The sequence below is a fragment of the Salvelinus sp. IW2-2015 genome, unplaced genomic scaffold (genome assembly GCF_002910315.2).
Source record: "Salvelinus sp. IW2-2015 unplaced genomic scaffold, ASM291031v2 Un_scaffold3148, whole genome shotgun sequence".
NCBI lineage: Eukaryota > Metazoa > Chordata > Actinopteri > Salmoniformes > Salmonidae > Salvelinus > Salvelinus sp. IW2-2015.
In genome coordinates this window covers 67,754-84,719 of record NW_019944437.1, presented here as the reverse complement: position 1 = coordinate 84,719, position 16,966 = coordinate 67,754, and the positions used below count along the sequence as shown (strand labels likewise).

The 16,966-nt window shown below is 44.9% G+C and overlaps 1 long non-coding RNA gene across 1 annotated transcript in view; it reads right to left on the bottom strand.

The window, feature by feature from the left end:
* Nucleotides 1-565: 565 nt before the first annotated feature.
* LOC112075420 (uncharacterized) overlaps nt 566-16,966 on the bottom strand; it is a 19,658-nt gene continuing 3,257 nt past the window's right edge. The window contains exons 2-5 of the long non-coding RNA XR_002894982.2: nt 12,231-12,257; nt 2,453-2,524; nt 2,300-2,362; nt 566-595 (exon numbers count right to left, since the gene is read on the bottom strand). This is a non-coding gene — a long non-coding RNA (uncharacterized lncRNA). The remainder of the gene's footprint in view (nt 596-2,299; nt 2,363-2,452; nt 2,525-12,230; nt 12,258-16,966) is intronic.

Genomic DNA, 16,966 nt, shown 5'->3' with positions numbered 1-16,966 from the left:
AGAACACTATAACAATATAGAAACTATAACAATATAGAACACTATAACAAATATAGAACACACTATATAACACTAATAATAGAACACATAACAATAATAGAACAACTATAAACAATATAGAACACTATAACAATATAGACACACTATAAACAAATATAGAACACTAACAATATAGAACACTATAACAATATAGAACACTATAAATATAGAACACTATAAAAATAGAACTATAACAATATAGACAATACATATAGAACAATAGTATAGAACAGTATAACAATATAGAAAGTATAACAAACTATAAACAGAACACTATAACAATATAGAACACATAATAAAATATAGAACACTAAACAATATAGAACAGTATAATATATAGACACATAATAACAATATAGAACACTAGAACAATATAGAACACTATAACAATATAGAACAGTATAATAATATGTAACACTTAGAACACTATAAACAATTATGAAACACTATAACAATATAAACAGAGAGTATAATCTGGGTAATGTAGTTTGAACAGCATGCTCTGAATAAGAGTATAATCTGAGCTCACCTTCTCTCCTTTATAACCAGGAAGACCCTGGAGAAGGAATGAAAGGACAACAATGAACCTATTTTCTCTTTAGGGTTTAGAATGTGTGTATGTGTGTTCATGTGTGTGTGAAATGACGTGGAAACAACGTTGATTCAACCAGTTTTTGCCCAGTGGGATGCAAGGCTCCGAGGTCCTCTGATAATAGCCTACGAGCCTCGTGCGTAACAACGTTCCTGTGTTTCTTTCTCTAGCTGCTGGCAGTTAGAGCAAGAAAAAAAATAACGATTTGATAAATTGATGCTTAAAACAAAGTACTGCGCACATATTTCATATGAATGGCCGATATTGAAAACGTTTTTGTAAATGGCAACTTCCCTTTCTCATCCATAAATGCATCTCAAGTGCAACGCGCTGTTCAGCAGCTCACGTCAGCAGGATGGGAGGCCTTTTCATTGGAGGGACGTCTACCGCGGATCGCTAAAATAATGATTATGATCACACTACGTACGTACGTGTAAATATTAAATCAGTATAGCCTTTTATCGTCTAGACGTTGAAGTGTATTCACTCCTAGAATACATTTAAAAAACTCCAGGCTTCCATCATAAGACTCAATTGAATGAAATAAAAAAATAATTACAGTTTGGAAAAACGAATCCGGTTCGAAACATCTCTGTTAAATCTTGACGCTTTAATTCAAGGAGACAATAGCAGATGGCCAACAGCAGAACCGTCTAATCGTCCCTCTGATGGCCCATCAGGTGGTGGATGGGGGCTCTGTAAATATTCAGATAATTGATTAGAATTAATCTATCAGATCAGTTTTTATTTACTTAACCAGGCAAGTCAGTTAAGAACAAATTCTTATTTACAATGACAGCCTAGGAACAGTGGGTTAATTAACTGCCTTTTTCAGCGGCAGAACGACAGATTTTTAACTTGTCAGCGCGGGGATTCGATRTTACAACCTTCCGGTTACTAGTCCAACGCTCTAACCACTAAGCTACCTGCCGCCCACATCGTTCACACCTAGCCTACTGGTCAATCAGCACACAGTCGTCTGGACACTTTGTCACTTTCCGTCTTCTTTTCATCTTGAAAAAAACACTTTAGATATTGGTTTCTATCACTGATAGCCTAATACTCCTCCAATCGATGGAGAGAGTCCTTGTGCTGCTGCTTGACGGGATTAGAAGGACACGCCGCAGTGCTAAAGGAAATTCCTATCCGACACATGCTGTTTGAGTCTAATATCATCGGTTTAGTTTAATTATTGATAATCAAATTCTAGAGCAAACAGAAAAAAAAATAGTTACCAGGTTAAAATAACTTTTCTTTCGGTTTATTTTTTATTTTTCGTTTATTTATTGCTTACGGACAAGGTTAGTAAATGTTTCAAGTAATCGCGCCCAACCCTGTTTTATTCTGTCTACAAGGAAAGCAACGAAAGGTGCTTCCCGTGACTCGTTCAATTGCATGCAGCTCAGATGATTTTTTATTTTTACAGACAAGTAGAGAAGTAGTAGTAGATATAGTAGAGGCTGTTTTCAGACACGTTTAAACAGACAGTCGTGCCTAATAGGGAGTTTTATTTTTCTGCAGCATACGCTGTGAAATATAATGGTTCGACGGCGGTGCTTCGGTGTCTGAGAAAAGGGACCTATTTTTTTGTCTTGTGTTTATGACGTGTGAATGTGTGTTGCTGACTTCATGCCCGTGAGAGAGGTGAAATGTGTCTGTGATACAGACCTTGTTTCCAGGTGGTCCTCTCAACCCCGGCAGACCCATCAGCCCTGGCTCTCCTTTCTCTCCCTGGAAACCAGAAGGTTAATTCACCTGAGTGTTGTTGACACAGGGAGAGCGCCATAGTGAGGTATTCATTAAGACGGGAGAGAGACTTACTTTGGGTCCCTCTGGACCGGGCCATCCTGCTGGTCCCTGTCTACCTGGTAACCCAAGAGGACCAGTACGACCCTGGAGTTAACACAAGTCCCATTGGCATATTTACTTTATTTGGATCTACAGACAAGCATTAATAAGGTGCAACAGACCAAAATATTTGAAAGCTCCTCAAGAAGAATGCTTCTTGGCATTGTACACCACAGGAGGTTGGTAGCACCTTAATTGGGGAGGATGGGCTCGTGGTAATGACTGGAGTGGAATACATGGAATGGTTTTGAATACATCAAACACATGGCAATATTATGAGCCTTCATCTCCTCAGCAGACTCTACTGTTGTACAGATATATTTTTTTAAATGGTTCATAAACAGCTCTTCCCCGGGTCCTTGGTGTACAAGAGATGTGTTTTCTGTCAACATACCTGGTCAAATAATGGTAATAAACAACATTAAGGGGCCACATAAAATTATATTTTGTATTTTCCTGGAATTCTGTTTTCTCTGTTTTATTTTTCCTGGCTTTCAATTATTATTATTATATATTTTTACTCTCAATATTACAATTATTCATAGCGAAACAACAAAAATGTATATTCTGAGTCCACGTCAATGCTTAAATCACAACAAAAAACGGAACAAATTAGTATTTTTGAGTGTAATTCCCCTTTAATTGTGCATTGAGAAAGATAGGGGAATGTGTTGATCTAGTGATATTTCTGATAGGCCTACGGCTGCAACACACCTCATGGCAGAGCTTGCTAAACAGCGATCACCAAGTTGACACAAATATTCACAATATCTTTCTGTCAGTTAAGCCTACTTTATGTGGAAACAAGTTCTGCCAACCCACAAGCCCGTTACTAGCATCGCTAATTGGCTACAAACGGAGTGATTGACAAATGTGCACACCAATCAGACAGAGAGGAGCAATATTGCTAGACATTCATTGGCAGATATTGTGTTAGGTTTGGCTTTTTAAGCCAATCGTGGTTAACCAGGGGTGGGATAGGTAAGCCGGAAGCTTTAAGCCGGAATCTTTATGTTTATGACAGTTTATGATGGAACACATTTTAAAAAATGCATGTACTTTTAGAATTGCTTGGCGAGCCACTTATAGGTGGGCTGGTAGCGATCCCTGAGCAAAAATATGATCTGCCACATGGTGGAGCAGAGTGTGTATTCCTTCAGCTCAGTGTCATTAACCAGTGGGCTTTAGAGTGATGTGTGAGTGTGTGTGGTGTGTAGCCACAGGAACAATGTCTTAGTGATTTACCATAGAGAACACAAGCACTCAGGGAGATTAGAACTGCAGAGGGGGGATGCAGTACACACACGCACACACGCACGCACGCACGCACGCACGCACGCACTCACACGCAGCGCCCCACGCAGCACGCACACGCACCACGCACGCACGCACGCACGCACGCACGCACGCACGACCACGCACACACACACACACACACACACACACACACACACACACACCACACACACACACACACACACACACACACACACACACACACACACACACACACAGTTGATGGACCAGAGCCAAGAAGGAGAGAATGACTGCAGAGGAAAAGGAGAGAGACACTGCAGAGGACAGGGAGAGAGACACTGCAGAGGACAGGGAGAGAGACACTGCAGAGGAGAAGGAGATAGACACTGCAGAGGATAAGTAGCCAAAGGAAAGTGTATCAAAATGGATATCGAGTTGGAACCAACTAGGCATGAGTGAAGGATACATGGAGTGAGTGCATGAGGAACAACTGTGTTTCACGATTGGGCTAGTGTATCACTAGGCCGGATCATGAGCAAACGTAGTTGACGCACAACGAACAGGTGCATGGCAGTGGGCGGTTCCATAAACGCAGGCAGAAGCAGCTGAAACAACTGAGTAGCCGGAAGGCAGCGGACTAGAGGACAGCAAGGATCACAGGGCCGCTGCCAGAGTGGCACCGACGGAAGTAGGTCTCGGAGCAAGGACCTCCGAGAGAAGAAAGAGAGAAGCGAGAAAGTTAAAAGGTGTGAAATTGTTCTAAACTCACCATGCACATGTCGATAATTAATCAGGGAGACTAAGGTGCTCGAGTTCGTTGTGTGCGATCACGTGCACGCCAATCATTAAGAGTTGAAACGCAAGTCTGGACAGGTAGGGGTTTCCATAAACCGCAGGCAGACAGTGAACCTGGAGATAGCTGCAAGCCAGGGCGGACTGGGACAGCAAGGATCACCCGGCCGTAGTCTTCGCGACGTATTGGTCGCTAGGGCTGAGTCCTCCGAGGAAAGATAGAGAAGTGAGGAAGTTAGAGACGCCAAAGATTTTCAAAATTTCATACAAATGACAGGCATGCTCAAATAATAGAATCAGGAAGTAAAATCTCCAGTTGGACGTTTCGGGAGGAGGGCGGCCTGCGAGAGTGACACATTTGCAGTGTGAATACAGTCAGGCGTGCTGAGGAGAAACAAGGTTTAGAGGGTTCACGAGAGACACTGCGCTAACCACAGCAGCAGGACAGGAACAGAGGAGAGACAACTGGTGCAGATAGCCCAGCAAGGGCCAGGTCGGAGTGCGGAGGAACAAAGGCAAGAGAGTGAGAGACAGTTCGACTCATATGCAGCCGTAGTCCGTACGATAGTTATGGTACCTAGGCTCAGATTGCATGAGAAACACTGACAGAGTAAGAGGACAGGGAGAGAGAGAGCAAGGAGAAGAAAGATGAGGACAACGAGGAGTTAGGAGAGGAGCATACTAAAGTTCACACGACAACTGGATACGGACCGGAGCAGTATCCAGTAACAACTGGACCCTAGCCCCCGACACAAGATACTTGCAGCATAAATCTGGAGGCCTGAGACAGGAGGTCGGGTCAGGTGAGTACACGTGTTGTTCCCCCTCCGAGGAACTTTTTTTCTCTAGATTTAGGGGAAGAAGAGGATATCAACCACCCACTTGGGCCAAGCACAGCCCGACACTGCACGCGACACCATAGGGGGAGAAATCCATACAACCACAAGACTACCAATCCTGAGACAAGAGGCGAGTAATAGCCACAAAGGTTCATCGCACCACACACCCAACTGCAATGAGGGCCAACCCACGCAGGAAGAGTACAGCAGTCTAAAACTCACCCTCAATTCGACGCCCCTCCTTAGGACGCATGAAAGGCCCGCATAAGCATGACTCAAGCCCCCTTAACAGGGTTAGAGGCAGAGGAATCCCAGTGGAGGAAGGGGAACGGGGAGACCCGGGCCTTGAGACGACAAGGCGGGTTCGAGTATGCTCCAGAGCCGTTCCGTTTCACTTCACAACTGCCTGGGCCAGACTACAATCAAAGTCATAGACGCCTACTGAGAGTGAATCTTCAGTAAGACTTAAGGTTGAACCGGAGTCTGGCGTCTTGTCCACATTGGGAGAGAGCAGTAGGCCGCAGCTGTTCCGATGAAAAAGGGAATCAGTTGATGGAGAGGCGCACGATGCAGAGCGCCGAGGGCCTCCCCGCGCAGCGCTGTGATTTGGCCTTAGAAGGACATGGTGTGAGAGAGAGCCAATACTAGGTGCCTGACGGTGGACAGTGAGACCCGGTAGAGGCACCATCGCAGGTGGGTGCTGGGGGTATGTAGACGCCTGCAGAAGAGAACAGGCGGCGACCAGACCGGACTTCAGACGAACAGGAGAGAGAGAGCACTTGACAGAGTAGGAGGCCAGGAAGGCCCAGATGGTAGGAGCATTGTAACACATGCAGAGGGCAGGGAGAGACACTGCAAGAGGACAGGGGAGAGACACTGCAGGGAAAGGAGAGAGACACTGCAGGGGACAGGGGGAGACACTGCAGAGGCGAAGGAGAGAGACCCACTGCACGCGTTAAGATCAAGCTCGAAGACCTGAAATCAGCTTGCCTAAGACCGGGAGTAGGCGAGGGTGGGAGGAGACTAGCACGGGTAGAGCAGCTGCAATTGATCTCAAATTTCCTGTCTATCAGTTTTGCAGCGCTATTTAGCACGTAATGAGCGTAGGATTGGCGATAGGAGCTGTAGGCCGAGAAGGGAAGAACACCCATGCGCCGCTTATCTACAATGGTGTGGTGTGTAGTGGCTCGGTGAGATGGACCAACTGGGGGAGAAGAGCTAGAGACTACTTTGGCAACAAATTTCTGTGAGTGGTTGGGACAGCGAGAAGGACGGGGAGGAAAAGAGCAGGGGCCGTGTGTGTGCTCGTGTCGTGTGTGTGAGGACCTCGTGAGCGAACAGAGTGTAGGAGAAGGCATGCTCTGTGGTGTGTGGTATGTGAGAGGCAGGAGAGGACACTGCAGAAGGACAGGTGGAGCGACACTGAGCGTAGGGTAAACCCGGTGGAGGCCTGTCCAGAGAGCGCACTTGCAGTGAAGGTACTAGAGAGCGCACTAGCGGGGAGGCACCGAAGGACGCCTCGAGAAAGAGACGGAGCAAGTAAGCCTCCGTGGTGCGTGTCGAGAAAGGAGGAAGGAAGACACCCTGCAGACAGCGCACAGGGAGGAGAGCCCTCGTGTGTAACCACCGACCACCGCCCTCTCTCACCCTCTGTGTGTGCTGGTCGGTGCGCGCGGCCGGCGCAGAGGGGTGAGGGCGAACGGAGGAGAGCCGGGTGTGTGTGTGTGTGTGGCTGGCTTCTAGGGGATGAACCCATATCCCCCGTTTAGCATCCCGCACAAGCGCGAAGGTGTTGCGAACATTGTACCGATAGCGAAATTTCAATTTCGGTACAAAAAAAATGGTCGTTTTGTCTCTGTTTTGAGCTTCTAGTCATGAAATCTATGCAGCCTACTCAATCACTTTTTAAGCTACTGGTTTACGGCCCCTGGGCCATATACAGCGTTCCTCCTCTGAGTTTCCTGAATTCCGTCAGACCTTGTAGTCATAGCAGATCATATTCTAATTTTTGGTGATTTTATATTCACATGGAGAGTCCCAGACCCACCCCAAAAGTCTTTCGGAGCCATTATCGACTCAGTGGGTTTTGCTCACATGTCTGACCTACTCACTGTCTGCCCAGTCATTACTCTGGACCTAGTTTTGTCCCATGGATAATGTTGTAGATCTTAATGTTTTTCCACATATCCTGGACTATCGGACCACCTTTTATTCGTTTTGCAATTGCAACAAATAATCTGCTCAGACCCCAACCAAGGAGCATCAAAAGTCGTGCTATAAATCTCAGACAACACAAAAATTCCTTGATGCCTTCCAGACTCCTTGCTGGCTACCCAAGGACGTCAGAGGAAATCAGTTTAACCACCTAATGAGGAACTCAATTTAACCTTGCGCAATACCTAGATGCAGTTTGCACCCTAAAAACGAAAAGATTTAGTATAAACTAGCTCCCTGGTATACAGAAATCCCGAGCTGTGAAGCAAGCTTCCAGGAATTGGCGGAAGCGCGCCACACCAAACTGGAAGTCTTCCGACTAGCTTGGAAGACGTACCGTGCAGTACCGAAGAGCCCTCACTGCTGCTCGATCATCCTACTTTCTCTCTTAAACGTTTATCTCTGAGTGATATGATTCTAACATAGAGAAAGAGAACAAAACAAGCAAACAAAAAAAGCAGACAACAAAACAATAATACAAGACAGAATAAGATAAGAGAAAAAATAAAGAAATACAACAGATAATAGACAGCAAATATGAAGAGTAATATAAGAAAAGGCCAAAAATGATATAATTTTCATACATATGGTACAGAATTAGACATAAATAAGATACATCAAAACTAGAAAATATTAGATAAGTACATACATACACTCGAAATCACCAAAAGGAACACACAGACAAGAGCAAATAGTGCGAGGGTAACACAGGACAGCTAAGCCCTAGGAGAGATACGGAACATTAAACAAAAGAAGAGATCCAGTCATTATGAACTTATCTAATTGAGAATAACATAATCTATCACTCAAAAGTTCATACAACTTATAATTAAAACTGCTAACGATCGCTAGATATATCTTTTTTGATCACATCTTTCTCGAACATGTAACTGAAGGGCATGCATTTCCCCTATTTAGATTTGAGGATGGTCTCTCCGCTTCTCACTTCAGCAACCCAGTATCAAGAATAAAAGAAGAATTATATTTGTTCTGGATGAACTTCTTTGAGGAAAAGATCATGACCATTAGAAAGCAAATTACGGACTCCTCTTTGAATCTGCGTATTCCTCCAGGGCTTAGCTGTCCTGGATCTGCACAGCTCTGCGAGGGCCTGGGTCGGGAGAGACACTTAATGTTTTTAGTACTATATCTCTTGACACAATGATGAAAATAATCATGGCCTCTAAACCTTCAAGCTGCATACTGGATCCTATTCCTACTAAACTGCTGAAGGAGCTGCTTCCTGTGCTTGGCCCTCCTATGTTGAACATAATAAACAGCTCTCTATCCACCGGATGTGTACCAAACTCACTAAAAGTGGCAGTGATAAAGCCTCTCTTGAAAAAAGCCAAACCTTGACCCGGAAAAATATAAAAAACTATCGGCCTATATCGAATCTTCCATTCCTCTCAAAGATTTAGAAAAAGCTGTTGCGCAGCAAACTCACTGCCTTTCTGAAGACAAATAATGTATACGAAATGCTTCTCAGTTGTTTTAGACCCCATCATAGCACTGAGACTGCACTTGTGAAGGTGGTAAATGACCTTTTAATGGCGTCAGACCGAGGCTCTGCATCTGTCCTCGTGCTACTAGACCTTAGTTGCTGCCTTTGACACCATCGATCACCACATTCTTTTGGAGAGACTGGAAACCCAAATTGGTCTACACGGACAAGTTCTGGCCTGGTTTAGATCTTACCTGTCGGAGATATCAGTTTGTCTCTGTGAATGGTCTGTCTCTGACAAATCAACTGTACATTTCGGTGTTCCTCAAGGTTCCGTTTTAGGACCACTATTGTTTTCACTATATATTTTACCTCTTGGGGATGTTATTCGAAAACATAATGTTAACTTTCACTGCTATGCGGATGACCACACGCTGTACATTTCAATTGAAACATGGTGAAGCCCCAAATTGCCCTCGCTAGAAGGCTGTGTTTCAGACATAAGGAAGTGGTGGCTGAAAACTTTCTACTTTTAAACTCGGACAAAACAGAGATGCTTGTTCTAGGTCCCAAGAAACAAAGAGATCTTCTGTTAAATCTGACAATTCATCTTGATGGTTGTAAAGTCGTCTCAAATAAAACTGTGAAGGACCTCGGCGTTACTCTTGACCCTGATTCTCTTTTGACGAACATATCAAGACTGTTTCAAGGACAGCTTTTTTCCATCTACGTAACATTGCAAAAATCAGAAATTTTCTGTCCAAAAATGATGCAGAAAAATTAATCCATGCATTTGTTACTTCTAGGTTAGACTACTGCAATGCTCTACTTTCCGGCTACCCGGATAAAGCACTAAATAAACTTCCGTTAGTGCTAAATACGGCTGCTAGAATCCTGACTAGAACCAAGAAATTTGATCATATTACTCCAGTGCTAGCTTCCCTACACTGGCTTCCTGTTAAGGCAAGGGCTGATTTCAAGGTTTTACTGTTAACCTATAAAGCGTTACATGGGCTTGCTCCTACCTATCTTTCCGAGTGGGTCCTGCCGTACATACCAATACGTACGCTACGGTCACAAGACGCAGGCCTCCTAATTGTCCCTAGAATTCTAAGCAAACAGCGGGAGGCAGGGCTTCTCTTATAGATCTCCATTTTTATGGAACAGTCTGCCTACCCATGTGAGAGACGCAGACTCGTCTCAACCTTTAAGTCTTTACTGAAGACTTATCTCTTCAGTAGGTCATATGATTGAGTGTAGTCTGGCCCAGGAGTGTGAGTGAACGGAAAGGCTCTGGAGCAACGAACCGCCCTTGCTGTCTCTGCCAGGCCGGTTCCCTCTCTCCACTGGGATTTCTTGCCTCTAACCCTGTTACAGGGGCTGAGTCACTGGCTTGCTGGTGCTCTTTCATGCCGTCCCTAGGAGGGGTGCGTCACTTGAGTGGGTTGAGTTACTGACGTGATCTTCCTGTCTGGGTTGGCGCCCCCCTTGGTTTGTGCTGGGGTGGAGCCTTTGTGGGCTATACTCGGCCTTGTCTCAGGATTGTAAGTTGGTGGTTGAGGATTTCCCTCTAGTGGTGCGGGGGCTGTGCTTTGGCAAGTGGGTGGGGTTATATCCTTCCTATTTGGCCCTGTCCGGGGGGTTTCTTCGGATGGGGCCACAGTGTCTCCTGACCGCTCCTGTCTCAGCCTCCAGTATTTATGCTGCAGTAGTTTGTGTCGGGGGGCTAGGGTCAGTTGGTTACCTGGAGTACTTCTCCTGTCTTATCCAGTGTCCTGTGTGAATTTAAGTATGCTCTCTCTAATTCTCCGTTCTCTCTTTCTCTCTGAGAACCTGAGCCCTAGGACCATACGTCAGGACTACCGGGCATGATGACACCTTGCTGTCCCCAGTCCGCCTGGCCTTGCTGCTATTCCAGTTTCAACTGTTCTGCCTGTGGTTACGGAACCCCTACCTGTCCCAGACCTGCTGTTTCAACTCTTAATGATCGGCTATGAAAAGCCAACTGAGATTTATTCCTGATTATTATTTGACCATGCTTGTCATTTATGAACATTTTGAAAATCTGGCTCTCTCTAATTTTCTCCTTCTCTCTTTCTTTCTCTCGGAGACCTGAGCCCTAGGACCATACGTCGGGACTACCGGCCGTGGTGACTCCTTGCTGTCCCCAGTCCGCCTGGCCTTGCTGCTATTCCAGTTTCAACTGTTCTGCCTGCGGTTATGAACCCCTACCTGTCCCAGACCTGCGTTTTCAACTCCTAATGATTGGCTATGAAAAGCCAACTGAGATTTATTCCTGATTATTATTTGACCATGCTTGTCATTTATGAACATTTTGAAAATCTTGGCTCTCTCTATATTTTCTCCTTCTCTCTTTCTTTCTCTCGGAGGACCTGGGCCCGAGGACCATGCGTCGGGACTGCCGCCCGTGGTGACTCCTTGCTGTCCCCAGTCCGCCTGGCCTTGCTGCTATTCCAGTTTCAGCTGTTCTGCCTGCGGTATGGAACCGCCACCTGTCCCAGACCTGTTGTTTTTCAACTCTTGATGATCGGCTATGAAAAGCCAACTGAAAATTATTCATGATTATTATTTGACCATGCTTGTCACTTATGAACATTTTTGAACATCTTGGCATAGTTCTGTTATAATCTCCACCCGGCACAGCCAGAAGAGGACTGGCCACCCCTCATAGCCTGGTTCCTCTCTAGGTTTCTTCCTAGGTTTTGGCCTTTCTAGGGAGTTTTTCCTAGCCACCGTGCTTCTACACCTGCATTACTAGCTGTTTGGGGTTTTAGGCTGGGGTCTGTTACGCACTTCGAGATATTAGCTGATGTACGAAGGGCTATATAAAATAAAATTGATTGATTGATTGATTGAGAAGGAGAGAGACACTGCAGAGGAGAAAGAGAGAGACACTGCAGAGGAGAAGGAGAGAGACACTGCAGAGGAGAAGGAGAGAGACACTGCAGAGGAGAAGGAGAGAGACACTGCAGAGGAGAAGGAGAGAGACACTGCAGAGGAGAAAGAGAGAGACACTGCAGAGGACAGGGAGAGAGACACTGCAGAGGAGAAGGAGAGAGACACTGCAGAGGAGAAGGAAAGAGACACTGCAGAGGAGAGGGAGAGAGAGAGGGAGAGGGAGAGATGGGCGAGGGAGCGAGAGGAGGATTGTACGAGCGACGGAGTGAGAGGAGGAGTGTCTCACCTTTGACCCTGGTCGTCCGATCTCTCCCTGGAGGACGAGAAGAAATGAGGGATGAGGAGATGTGTGTTCATTAGTACTCACCGAGAAGGATGACACTAATGGTGTCAAAAACATTAGAGGTCATACAAGGCATACATCTCTCTCACACACAGAAACAGACACACAGACACACGGACACGTTGACAGACAGACAGACAGACAGACAGACAGACAGACAGACAGACAGACAGACAAACAGACAGACATGTAGACACACAGACATGTAGACAGACAGACACACAGACATGTAGACAGACAGACACACAGACATGTAGACACACAGACATGTAGACAGACAGACATGTAGACACACAGACATGTAGACAGACAGACACACAGACATGTAGACACCAGGGCTTCTGCTTGGAAAATGTGGCGCCAGACAAGACATTTACCTGACACATATGCATTGGTTGCTTAACCTGACGTAGTTCGTCCACCCACAGTTCTCAGAATGACAGAAATCACATTCAGTTTATGATCATTAATCTTAACAGAACATGCAACTCAGATTCAAGTGCGTCATTCTTAAGGAATTACGATGAGTAGAAGATGTTAGAAGATATACGAGGCGCGTCCATAAGGCTAAGTGAAACTAAAGCCTTCCCTAAAGTAAATTTAATTAAATGGCCAAAATTATTTAGCCTAATTATCTTACTCCTGTCTTTGCCACAGAGGATCATTATCTTTATTTTTTTTAAATTGTTAAAGCTGTGGATTGTTTTAAATCTCACAGACTACAGTTGGAAGGGCCTGCAATGTGGCCAGAGAGCGCAGCAAATGCCAAAATAGATGATTGTTGAGTTGCAACCGTCAGTGAAAAGCAAGGCGACCCAGCGAGGCATTTTAAAAATACAATCSCGGAAAAAGAAACAGTTTGGAAAACAAATGGCTATTGCTGTAAAGAGAAGACAATGAAAAAAGTCCAATCTGTCTTTTGGGTCATACAAATTCTTCATTTAACTGAGCAAAAAGTAGTCTTATTGGCAGCAGCGGAGAACACTGGCCATATCCCCGGTTAGTTTTGCATATTCACGGTATTTATCATTGGGTCACTGACACTTTTGTTTGTTTTTGGACGATAATCTCCTCCTCCATGTTAGATGGATTTCATATTGTATTTTTGTCTCCCCTTTTCGTAGCACTAATATATGGATCAGACAATGTCATTTTTATTGATCTGTTTGTCAGTGTCAGTAAAGTACGCTACCCTGTCATTGTTTGTCTTATTAAAAAATATTCTGCTTATGTCTCCAGTCATATCGTGTGTAATATAATTGCATGAAATGTGTTTATAAAAGACCAACATTTTCCTGTGCGCAGGAAGGAGAAGAATTGTTATCCGATATAGCCTATAGCCTAGTCCTACGCCACGCCACTACGCACTGCATTGAACAGTCATTTCTTTGCGAACAGTGATTGAGTTATATTATTAGCTTAAAATATGACTATCCAATCTAATCATCACATTAGGAATATAAGGCTATATTACATACGTTTGGCAAATGCGAGGTAGCATGGAACGCTTCCTATTGTAAAGGTGTATTTTTTTTATGGCGAACATTAGCTTCCCCAAACTTGAAAACCCACGCGTCACCTATGTTAGAATAACTGGCTACATTTCCCTTTCCTCAGCCAACATGACAAGTGACGAATAACAAAATCACTAGCCCATGTCAATCTACTATCCCCTATTGTAGAACATATTACCTATTCCATTGGTTTAGCTTTTCCATTCTGAGAGAAAGAAATAGCCTTTTCCAAAGGTTGTGGGAAGATAGATCCCAAATTCATACAAGCAGTAGATTTAGACTACGTTCTGTTATAAGTGTAGCAAAGAGCACGAGGCAGTAGGCTACATTCTGTTATAAGCGTAGCAAAGAGCACAAGGCAGTAGGCTACATTCTGTTATAAGCGTAGCAAAGCTACAAGGCAGTAGGCTACGTTCTGTTATAAGCGTAGCAAAGAGCTGCACAAGGCAGTAGGCTACATTCTATTATAAGTGTAGCAAAGCTACAAGGCAGTAGGCTACATTCTGTTATAAGCGTAGCAAAGCGCACAAGGCAGTAGGCTACGTTCTGTCATAAGTGTAGCAAAGCCACAAGGCAGTAGGCTACATTCTGTTATAAGTGTAGCAAAGAGCACAAGGCAGTAGGCTGCGTTCTGTTATAAGTGTAGCAAAGAGCACAAGGCAGTAGGCTACATTCTGTAATAAGTGTAGCAAAGCGCACAAGGCAGTAGGCTCCGTTCTGTCATAAGTGTAGCAAAGCCACAAGGCAGTAGGCTACATTCTGTTATAAGTGTAGAAAAGAGCCACAAGGCAGTAGGCTACATTCTGTTATAAGTGTAGCAAATAGCACAGGGCAGTAGGTACGTTCTATTATAAGTGTAGCAAAGCTACAAGGCAGTAGGCTACATTCTGTTATAAGCGTAGCAAAGCGCACAAGGCAGTAGGCTACGTTCTGTCATAAGTGTAGCAAAGCCACAAGGCAGTAGGCTACATTCTGTTATAAGTGTAGCAAAGAGCACAAGGCAGTAGGCTACGTTCTGTTATAAGTGTAGCAAAGAGCACAAGGCAGTAGGCTACATTCTGTAATAAGTGTAGCAAAGCGCACAAGGCAGTAGGCTACGTTCTGTCATAAGTGTAGCAAAGCCACAAGGCAGTAGGCTACATTCTGTTATAAGTGTAGCAAAGAGCACAAGGCAGTAGGCTACATTCTGTTATAAGTGTAGCAAATAGCACAAGGCAGTAGGTACGTTCTGTTAAAGTGTAGCAAAGAGCACAAGGCAGTAGGCTACGTTCTGTTATAAGCGTAGCAAAGAGCACAGGCAGTAGGCTACATTCTGTTATAAGCGTAGCAAAGAGCAAGGCAGTAGGCTACGTTCTGTTATAAGCGTAGCAAAGCCACAAGGCAGTAGGCTACGTTCTGTTATAAGTGTAGCAAAGCGCACAAGGCAGTAGGCTACATTCTGTTATAAGTGTAGCAAAGAGCACAAGGCAGTAGGCTACATTCTGTTATAAGTGTAGCAAAGCCACAAGGCAGTAGGCTACGTGCAGTTATAAGCGTAGAAAAGAGCACAAGGCAGTAGGCTACGTGCAGTTATAAGCGTAGCAAAGCCACAAGGCAGTAGGCTACGTTCTGTTATAAGTGTAGCAAAGCGCACAAGGCAGTAGGCTACATTCTGTTATAAGTGTAGCAAAGAGCACAAGGCAGTAGGCTACATTCTGTTATAAGTGTAGCAAGCCACAAGGCAGTAGGCTACGTGCAGTTATAAGCGTAGCAAAGAGCACAAGGCAGTAGGCTACGTGCAGTTATAAGCGTAGCAAAGCCACAAGGCAGTGGGCTACATTCTGTTATAAGCGTAGCAAAGCGCACAAGGCAGTAGGCTACGTTCTGTCATAAGTGTAGCAAGCCACAAGGCAGTAGGCTACATTCTGTTATAAGTGTAGCAAAGAGCACAAGGCAGTAGGCTACGTTCTGTTATAAGTGTAGCAAAGAGCACAAGGCAGTAGGCTACATTCTGTAATAAGTGTAGCAAAGCGCACAAGGCAGTAGGCTACGTTCTGTCATAAGTGTAGCAAAGCCACAAGGCAGTAGCGCTACATTCTGTTATAAGTGTAGCAAAGAGCACAAGGCAGTAGGCTACATTCTGTTATAAGTGTAGCAAATAGCACAAGGCAGTAGGTACGTTCTGTTATAAGTGTAGCAAAGAGCACAAGGCAGTAGGCTACGTTCTGTTATAAGCGTAGCAAAGAGCACAAGGCAGTAGGCTACGTGCAGTTATAAGCGTAGCAAAGAGCACAAGGCAGTAGGCTACGTTCTGTTATAAGCGTAGCAAAGCCACAAGGCAGTAGGCTACGTTCTGTTATAAGTGTAGCAAAGGCACAAGGCAGTAGGGTACATTCTGTTATAAGTGTAGCAAAGAGCACAAGGCAGTAGGCTACATTTGTTATAAGTGTAGCAAAGCCACAAGGCAGTAGGCTACGTGCAGTTATAAGCGTAGCAAAGAGCACAAGGCAGTAGGCTACGTGCAGTTTATAAGCGTAGCAAAGCCACAAGGCAGTAGGCTACGTTCTGTTATAAGTGTAGCAAAGCGCACAAGGCAGTAGGCTACATTCTGCTTATAAGTGTAGCAAAGAGCACAAGGCAGTAGGCTACGTGCAGTTATAAGCGTAGCAAAGCCACAAGGCAGTAGCTACGTGCAGTTATAAGCGTAGCAAAGAGCACAAGGCAGTAGGCTACGTGCAGTTTATAAGCGTAGCAAAGCCACAAGGCAGTAGGCTACGTGCAGTTATAAGCGTAGCAAAAGCCACAAGGCAGTAGGCTACGTGCAGTTATAAGCGTAGCAAAGCCACAAGGCAGTAGGCTACGTGCAGTTATAAGCGTAGCAAAGAGCACAGGCAGTAGGCTACGTGCAGTTATAAGCGTAGCAAAGCCACAAGGCAGTAGGCTACGTGCAGTTATAAGCGTAGCAAAGAGCACAAGGCAGTAGGCTACGTGCAGTTATAAGCGTAGCAAAGCCACAAGGCAGTAGGCTACGTGCAGTTATAAGCGTAGCAAAGCCACAAGGCAGTAGGCTACGTGCAGTTATAAGCGTATCAAAGCCACAAGGCAGTAGGCTACGTGCAGTTATAAGCGTAGCCATCTGATCACCTCCTCGGCTCACAAAACACAGCGGTTGGAACCAACAACAAC